The sequence below is a fragment of the Montipora capricornis genome, chromosome 8 (genome assembly GCF_036669925.1).
Source record: "Montipora capricornis isolate CH-2021 chromosome 8, ASM3666992v2, whole genome shotgun sequence".
Taxonomy (NCBI): domain Eukaryota; kingdom Metazoa; phylum Cnidaria; class Anthozoa; order Scleractinia; family Acroporidae; genus Montipora; species Montipora capricornis.
This window is the reverse complement of record NC_090890.1, coordinates 15,845,842-15,855,841: the sequence shown is the minus strand read 5'-3', so window position 1 is coordinate 15,855,841 and position 10,000 is coordinate 15,845,842. Positions and strand designations below refer to the sequence as shown.

The 10,000-nt window shown below is 40.4% G+C and overlaps 1 long non-coding RNA gene across 1 annotated transcript in view; it reads right to left on the bottom strand.

Annotated features, from left to right (window-relative positions):
* Positions 1-1,298: 1,298 nt before the first annotated feature.
* The window catches only part of LOC138059137 (uncharacterized), a 10,311-nt gene continuing 1,609 nt past the window's right edge, over positions 1,299-10,000 (bottom strand). Inside the window, exon 2 of the long non-coding RNA XR_011134161.1 lies at positions 1,299-1,762. This is a non-coding gene — a long non-coding RNA (uncharacterized lncRNA). The remainder of the gene's footprint in view (positions 1,763-10,000) is intronic.

Below are 10,000 nucleotides of genomic sequence, written 5' to 3'. Positions count from 1 at the left end.
CCAAATGAACAAAAGCGAATGGTAGATATTCCGCAATTTTTCGTGGCATCATGAAGTCCACGTTCATTTTTCTCACACTATCACCTTTATGATTATGATATTAACTTAACATTTTCCAACTCTACAAAGGCGTATTTTGTTTGAGGGCGGAACGTAAAAGTATCCGAGTTAAACCTTCATACACTAAAAATCGGCGGGAGGCGCGGTGGCCTCGTGGTTAATGTGCTCGACTCTGGATCGAGTGGTCCGGGTTCGGGGCCTGGCCGGGGACATTGTGTTCTTGGGCAAGACACTTTACTCTCACGGTGCCTCTCTCCACCCAGGTGTATAAATGGGTACCGGCGAATTTAATGCCGGGGGTAACCCTGCGATGGACTGGCATCCCATCCAGGGGGAAGTAGAAATACTCCTAGTCGCTTCATGCTACAGAAACCGCAGATAAGCGCCGGCCTGATGGGCCTTCTAGACTCGTAAGCAGACTTTACCTTTACCTACCCCGCGCGCGCTTTCATTGCAAAACTATTGAGAAAATCCCCGTATGAGGGCCGTACGCGATGGCGCGAGCAGAGCCGGAAAAAGCCGTCCGGCTGCTAGGATCGCGTACGGCCCTCATACGGGGATTTTCTCGATAGTTTTGCAATGAAAGCGCGCACGAGATGCGAACTAAAACAACTTTTCGGTCAAAATGAGCGACGTAAGTGAACATTCCGAATTTTGTTACCCAAAAAAGAAAAAAAAAGGAAAGCGCGGTCATATGATAAAATGCTTATTGACTGAGTTAGGTCGGGCCGGACGGGAAAATATTTGGCCCTCGGTCATGGCGCACGGACGTACAAAATGCCCTCGGGTCAAATATTTTCCCGTCCGGCCCTCCCACTCAGTCAATAAGTACATAATACTAGTGAAAAGTAACGTCGACACAAGCATTAAAAATCAACCACGCCATCCGCCATTTTGTTCAAATGCTCAGGAGCGGGGAATCTGCAACGAGTGCTTCACTTGACAAGACGTAGCAAATGTTCTTGTGCTTATTGCTGCGTTTCCAAGCGAACGCAAGCATAAGCGCAAGCACAAGGAAAAGGAAAAAGTTTGATCCTTATGCCTGTGCTTACGTCAACCCAGTTTTCACGGTGAAATAAGCGCTCTTATGCTTTGCGCTTTTGCTTGCGTCGCTAGTGAAAACCAGGCTTATCAGCCGACAAACCAGCCGCCTGAAGGGGTCTGAACAGGTTAAAAATATTTGGTTTTAACTGAATGCACAGCGTTAAAGAGCAAAGTCTTCCAACTGTGGAGGCAGGTTTTTTTAAAACATAAATGTTTAATAGTCCTGAGTCTAACAGTTTTTTTTATCAGACAAACCATTAAGTTTTCCATAAATGCAATTTTAGAGATGAAAACGTCCAAGTGCTGGAAAAGTAAAACCGGAACTATCGTCAAAATTATAAGATATTGCTATCAAACCATCTTTTATACAGACAACGCTTTTTCGCAAGTTTCCATTCAGTTCAGTTCTAAATGTCTCAGCTTATCTCGAGCTGTTCGGCGATCTAGCTGATCGCCACATCAGTACGTAACACTTCTCCACAAGGAACCACAGCAGGAAAACGAATGCCAACAGAATAAGAAAAGGAAGAGCAATAATCCAGAGCAAAATAAGGCAAATTACGCATGGAACAGATTTTCCTTTTGGGGAGTACCACATGTCCGGAGCACAAATTCCTTTTGACTTCTCCTCTTCATTTGCATCTTGAACTTCACCTTCCTTGTGATAAACAGAAACACAGACAATTAAAACCCCTTGAGCGACAAGTTATTATTAACTTCTCCCTACAGTTTCAATACACTGTCAGGAAAGACAGGTAATGAGAATTATGGAAATTATAAAAATAGGGGATATCGATTGGATATAACACCAAATTCTCAGGACTATCCAACAAAGAAATATATGGTAATCAGTAAGGACAATTACATTCAGATCTTTGGAATAAAGGAGTTACACTGTAACTAGCGGTTTTAACTGGATATCTTGTATTTTTTTCATTATTTGCAGTAAGCTACAGTTAAGGACGCCAGGACAAAAAATGTTCATTTTGGAATTGAGTATATCCACTAGTTAGTAATATCCATGTCTAATCCATTCTGTTATTCACAAAATGTGAAGCTAAGAGTTCTTTGCTTAACGCTTGCAAGTGTCACAAATTATCCGTTGCTACGCCAATTGAACCAAAATGCCGGGTTTCTAGGGAAACAGATCTTGAGACTCGCAGCCTTCAATTTCCTCTTTGCAGACCAGGAAAGCGAATGTGTAGATATATTATCGATGGAGTGTTGGTTGGAATCTGTAGGCGACCGAAGCAATTCTGGAGGAGAAAAGGCCATTTTATTTGCAGCCTCGCTGCTGCACGGTGGGCTAGAGTCTCCAACCTTGGGAATACTTATGTAGAGGAAGAAGTCATACTTCTTTTGTAAATTTACCTACAAAAGGGCAATGCTTTTCTCCATACAAATCCTTATAGCTGCGTTACATAACTATTATATCTTGTTTAATTTTTCGCATTATGCAACTCTTGAAAGAAAGCTGGGACATTAGCCGAAATGACCAGGAAACTAGGGCAGGTTTCCACAAGAAACTGGTCCTTGTGGCCAGGCTCCAGTGGCGAAGCGGGACAGGCCGCTCAAATTTAGGTTTTCCCTACATCAAAACTTTCGATGAATTTATGTCACAATTGAAAAAAAAAATGGCAGTTATAAGTAATAATTTGTTTTCATGAATTCTTCAAATATCTTGTAGTGGGCTCGACGAAAGTGATGAGAATTGTCTTCAATGCCACTGTAATTTTGATATTCTACATTGGGTAGATAATTTGGGTAATGCACCTGTCAATGTTTTGTCCCAGGATGGGTGGCGGGCTACCCACGGTAATTTGACATAGTGTAGTATCTTGATCTTTTTTTAAAAGCAAAGGTCGTTGCATTAAATACACCAATCAGTGATCTCTCTTTGACGTTTTTAATATAAGACAAAATATTTTGTCTATCACATTCTAAAAGAAATATTCCGACAGAACCATATTTATAGCGGAGCTCCCGGCGCGCCGGAGGCGTGCACGCGGAGCACCATGGTTAAGAAAATATGAGAGGAATTTTGGTTTTAGATATAACGTCATCATACGATCGTCTCTCCGTACGTCCACCCCTGCATGCATGTCAATGTGACAAGTATCATGTGATTATATCCCAGGCTCGAGTTTAGAGCTAATCGAAAGCTGCTTTTTTTTAAGATGACCGCTGACCATGTGCTGGTTTTCGATTAGATCGCATGCTAGGTTAACTTCTTGTAATCAGGACACCTAAACATAAACGAAGCTCGACGCGGCTACACGGCCATACTACGTCAATTTTCCTGTTCAGGTGGAAAACGGTTTGGAAAATATTATTTTTCCTGCATTTTGCTCCGGTTTCACTTCGCACCAAACTACTACTACTACTACTACTACTACTACTACTACTACTACTACTACTACTACTACTACTACTACTACTGATACTGCTACTGCTACTGCTACTGCTGCTGCTGCTGCTGCTGTGCTGCTGCTGCTGCTGCTGCTGCTACTGCTACTGCTACTGCTACTACTACTACTACTACTACTAATAATCATCATCATCATCATGATCATCATCATCATCATCAAAGAGCTGTAACCTGAATGTGACAAAGCAGCAGCACTGTATGCAAAAAGAATTAAGACAAGCGCAAAACATCAGGGTCTACAGCAAATACAAACCCGATGGGAGGAGAAACAATTACACGGTAGGTATACCCTTTGCGGATTAAAGAAGCTGATGTTGATATGAAAGCAACAAATCAATGGTTTAAGTCTTCTGGTCTCAAGGCCGAAACAGAAGGACTCATTATAGCTGCACAAGACCAGACCCTCCCTACAAAAGCATACCATCATCACATCATTAAGGATGGCACAGATCCACAATCCCGCATTTGCCACAAATATCAGGAAACTGTCGACCACGTTGTCTCGGGCTGCCCAGAACTAGCAAAAACAGAAAACAGACACCGGTACAACAATGTGGCAACCTATGTACATTGGAACATCCAGCGAATGCATTTTGTAGCCTTTGAAAGCCATTCATTTGAAATGCTGGAGGGGTTGGAAAACAGAGTATGCATAGTTCACTTTAGAGAGGACTAAGCTCTCTGCCAGGTTTTTCCTCACATGAAAAGGGGCTAGATTTTTAAGCCTGCGCAGTATTGGCAGTGTCCCGTACGATGAACTTAACACATGGTCTACATGCGTCTTCCACGCCAGATACTGGTCCAAGTACACACCTAGTAGCTTTATGCAGGAAATCCGCTTTAGTCGAGTATCGCCACAAGCGACAGGAAGTTTTCGTTCTTCTGAACTGTGATATCGCGCCATCTGTGGGGTGGAAATAAGCATCCAGTTTGCCTTTGAAGAATTCAGGGTCAGGTTGCCACACTTAGAATAGTCCCTCAGGCTTGTAAGAGCTTTATTTATGTGACCTACTGAAGAATCGAGATCACATGGTTTCGAGTGGATGTAAAACGTCATATCGTCAGCCTACTGATAACAGTCACACTGTAGCTCACTCCAGAGGTCGGCGACAAAGAGGTTGAAAATAACCGGACCCAGAATTAAGCCCTGAGGAACACCTAATTCCACTGTTGCCGTATCTTAAGAAATGCGGTATTCCGAGTAAACGCTTGTTTTCTTTTAAACCTCATGCGATTCAAAAACAATTCATCAGATTCATTGCCTAACTGGTGACATCCACACTAAATTACACTTGAAAAACCGATATCACACTCATTGCTTCGTGATTCGTGCGATATCGGTTTTTCGCGTGAAATTTGTATGTGTAATCACAGGCGGCCCAGACGTCGTTTGAGATTTACATACGTGACAGTATTGCGTTACGTTTTGAGCCATTTAAGAGAATGTATGAAAAGGTTCGAAAATCGCTCTAAATTCAACTTGTAGTAAAGGATTTAAATAAAATAAACTTACTTTAGACTGCTTTTGTGTTATTTTTGAAGTCTTTGTGGCAGCTGAGGCGTTCTAAAGTCGTTCTAAAGCCATTTTGACGATTTAAACTTTTCCAGCTTTGCTTTCTATTTCATTTTAATGGAAGCAAACCTGGGAAAGTTTAAATTGTCAAAATGGCTTTAGAACGACTTTAGAACGCCTCAGCTGTCACAAAGACTTCAAAGTAACACAAGAGCTGACTAAAGTAAGTTTCTTTTATTTAAATCCTTTACTACAAGTTGAATTTAGAGCGATTTTCGAACCGTTTCATACATTCTCTTAAATGGCTCAAAACGTAACGCAATACTGTCACGTGTGTAAATCTCAAACAACGTCTGGGTTGCCTGTGGTGAGCCTTTAGGCCAGGGAAATTATCAGAATTTTGACAAAACGCAAGTGAAATTATTTCCTAATTTCACGAGAAAACCATTTGATTACCTTTTAATGTCGTGGGTGACAAATTACGCTCACAACCGTAATTGTAAGATCGCTCGAGTACTTAATCCAACTGCTCGGGAAGAATCATCTCCAGGTTTTTCTCAAGGCTATTTTCGTCCCACCACTTCTCAAAAACTCTCACCCAGTTAATTGTGCTCTTTCGCGTATGTAAATTTTCTGCCGCTTCTTTTAACTTCTTCAATGGTCACCGTCTTAAATCTAGACGCCATCTTGGCTCTGATCGAGATACAAGAGATGTTACCGTGGCAATTTTGTAATTTTACAGGTGAAATTATAAATAAACGCTGAAATTTCGCGCCTAAATTAAGTAGTAATTTGTCACCCATGATATTAACCGTGGGATTTACCTTGACTTAAGCAATGAATTTTTCTACAGAAGAAAGCGGAGAAAATGATTCAATTAACCAATAACCGGAATAATGCGGACAATTCCAAAACCTTTTATTTCACTAACCCTACAGCCAGTAAGAATAAATAAAGCGCGAGCTCCGCCTTTAGAACCTTTTAGGTTTGGCTAAATCTGTATATCATCAATCACTTTCTCCTCAATAGATGCTCTGGAATTTCTGAAAATCTATGTTGGATTTGTTCAATTCCATTCAAGCTATCAAAATTAATTAATCAGCTGAATTAATGAGCTTTAAGACCTCTCACGTACTAGACCACTTTCAATATATTAAAATTCAGCTTGATATAGAAGCTTAGAGGACACAAACAAAAGAAATGAATAAATATGTTCATTCAGTTTCCTTTGTTTGTGTCCTCTAGGCTTTGTTGCCAAGCTGAATTTTAATATATCGAAAGTGGTCTAGTACAACGGTTGGATGAAAATGAATTGCAAATTTAAACTTTAAAATTCCAATATTGAATATTTCAAGGTGTCACAAGAATGCATCCAGAAACCTGAACCAAATCTCACCAAAATAGGAATATCTCTTGGTTTTTTAATTGTTGGTTTATCACTATACTCTCTTAACTCCAACTACAAGGATAGAAATTGGACTAATTTGAGAGGATCCATTTAGCTCATACTAAAATCCGTTTTGTGTACTTTTTAAAGTTAAGTGGTGTTAATTTGTTCCAACTTCTTGTTGAGTTTCATGAGAGTGAAAAATTATTTTACGAAAAGAGGAAAGCACCACTCACACTACAATAAAGAGGAATTTGGGATTGATTGTACAGATGTATGATGAGGAATGGTAAGAGTTGATACACTTGGATCCCAGTGGTGTAATAAAAGACAGAGCTCAGTAAGCTGTGTGTTATATAACAAAGGTGAGCTCCATATATGGCACTTAGATGTTACTTTAGGTCATCAAAAGAGCGTGTACGATTTCATTTGCTTGATTGGCTGAATGAAGCAATTACCTCAAGTTATAATAATAATTATAATAATAATAATGTCCAAAGCTAGCCCAGACGGAATACAAGCGCCGTCATGACATGCCTTGACTGGTGGGTGGCCTCTTCACCTCCAAGTGAAGTACTGAAAATTCTGTATAAGAAGGATCCAAATAATGTAGAAGCAGCAAGATAAGTACTCCTACCCACAAATGAAATAAGACACACTACACTGTATAACTGTAGTGACCACAATTTCAAAATCACAGGAAGACAATAGTAAATTTAACCCTGAGTAATCGTCTTACTAACATCAAGGTTGTGATGTAATTCAACCACTTTAAAAGACTAAATAATAATAAATAATAACTTTATTTATCTCCATTGGAAAAATAAAGAGTAGATTTACATGTAAAACAAGCATAAATCAAAATGCATGAATTCAGATAATTTTTAAATGAACACAATAATAGGTTTAACTATGATTATCTTTGAATTAGTCTTGTTACTCTAAGTATAAATGAGTTCATGTCTTTTAGTGCCTGATCTTCGTATTTTTACATTAATTTCTTGATTTGATCTAAGGCTATAGTTCCTATTGCATGTGTACTAATAAATACTTGATTAGGGTGTTCAGCAGTGTGCACGTTCTTTCAAGTTCTCATTTTGTGTACTGTGATCGTCTTTCATCTAATGATGATAGGGTTGACCTAGCAGCACCAATGATGTCCAGACTCCTATTTTGTACTCTTTGGAGGTCATCTGCAAGGTATTGGGGCAGTCCGCCCCAAACCGGTGACACATATTCCAAGAGAGGACAAATTTGAGAACAGTAAATAGTCAAGACGACTTCCAATGGCATACCTGCTTTTCTGTTAAGGACAACAGAAAGAGAGGGGCAGGATGCAATAAGAAAGGCTTGAAGGTCTCTTTTGTCTGCTCCCAACTGTGTGCCTTCATATACATGTATGTAGCTCAGTGCATACAGCATTGCACCGGCATCGCAGTGGCCATGGGAACAAAACCCGTTGAAGCTGCCTGAATTTTTAAGGTGTCTATAGGAGGTAATTTCTTAAATTTTCCAGTAGCGAAAACATCTTCGACAACAATGTGCCCGCAATAATTCCACACAAAATTATTTGATGGGAGTGTACAATAATTTGATTAGCTAGAATATGCCTTCTTCAGTCACAGGCCACACAGAGGGCGGGACTGGGGGGTACACCCTTCCCCCACCCCCAACACTTTTCTCCCACAGTGTTGTTTTCTCCCGAACCTCTCTCCTCTTCACTCACACTTCCGTGACCCAACCAAACCTAGGGCCTCCCCCCCACCCCAACTTTCAACTGTACTCCCCAGCCCCTGTCAGCTTGGGAAAAGCACGAACTTGGTGGTACCATTTATGGTATTACCAGGATACTTCAGAGTCACTGAGGTCTGCCATAAAGTATTGTGAATACTTGAGTTGGTTGAAGTTGCTTTACAACAAGTTTGACTTAAAATGGACATCCAAGGGTGGGAAAATTGACATTCGAAAACCTTCAGGAACATTTCAAATTCCCCAGGACAGCACCTGTAGTTGCAGGTCTTCAGTAAGTGAATCCTCTGAACTGAAAAACGAGCGCTGTTCCTGGACAAACCCATATGTGAAGTGCCTTGTCATAGCATACAAGGAGGATCATTAACTTGTTGAAATATCAAAAAGCACCCAAGCCCCAAAAGAAAAGTGTATGGGACAGCGTAAACAATAAATTCATGGAATTGTGCCACAAGGCCGGAATTACTACTTCAAAAACCTTAGCACAGATACAGGAAAAATGGAGAGGAGTACTTGACAAAATGCAAAGCTGCCTGTGACAACAACAACAACAGGGTCGGGTGTCAGACCATGAAAAGTTTATGCAAAGTTTATCATGAGGTTAACCAAATCATGGTTAGCTCCAATAACGTGAATCATACGTTTGTGAAGCAGAGCCCCTTGACTATGTCAAAGGAACAGGCAGCAAACAAGAGAGCAGCATTGTTGAAAGTAGCACAGCAATAGCTTTTGACAATTCTATAATTAGAACCCTGTTCATGGGCATGCAGAGTATCCAACAACAAGGGGACGAATTACAGTACCCCCAAAATGTAGGACAGGCTTCATGAGAATCTCTTCATCTTCGGGAGCCCAATAAAATCAGTTAATTGCAGCAGTCTGGCATCATGAAGGCTTCCAAGAAATCCTTTGGCAACAGATAAAAACAATCCTGTAGAATCTACCACCCCTTGAAGAAGTAAGCTATAAAAATCAATGTAATTGAAATTTGTAGTCATCATGATTGACTGACGGTGCTTTAATGGGGATATGACTTCCATCAACTGCAGCAACTACATTTGAAACGTTACTCTTCATAGATAATTCTTCAATTGTTTCAACAACAGCTGCTCTTGTAGAAGAGAACTTAATGAACTCATTTGGGAAGTTCCAGAGTTCTTCTAAAAGGTCAAGGCGGCATTTAGTTATTGTAGATTTCCCTTATCCCTTACCAGACTGAGAAGAAGATGCCACACAACAAACCCGACATTGTAGTTGTTGAAAAGACCAACAAGATATGCCATATTATTGATGTAGAGTGCGCGGGTGGTTGCAGAATTGCTCTGAAGGAGAACTAAAAAGTCAACAAAAAGTTAACAAATACCGGGACTTAAGCAATTGAGATCAAAATCCTCTGGCACTTGACGAAAGTTGTAATCACCCCGATTTTCATAGGGGAAAGACGACTATTTGGCAGATATCCACACTGGGCTTATTAGGCCTATACGATGCAGAAGACCATTCTTTTAGTCAGTACGGATCCTAAGAACAGTTCTGGAATGCTAAGACGGCTTTATGCTGCTTGTACCAGAACCTCCAGCAGAACATTGCTGTAATAGTTGTAAATAATAAATGAAAACCCATGGTATCAACAAAGGCCACTCTCTGCAGTAATGGAGAATGAAAATGCAAAAAATCTTTGGGATGTACCTTTCCAACTTCAGAAGGCACCAAAAAATGGGGCAAATAAAATAGACATGGCAGTCTACGACAAACAGACTAATAATTGGACACCACTGGAAGGCACTATCTGCCATTTTGGCACAATTCCGGACAAAAC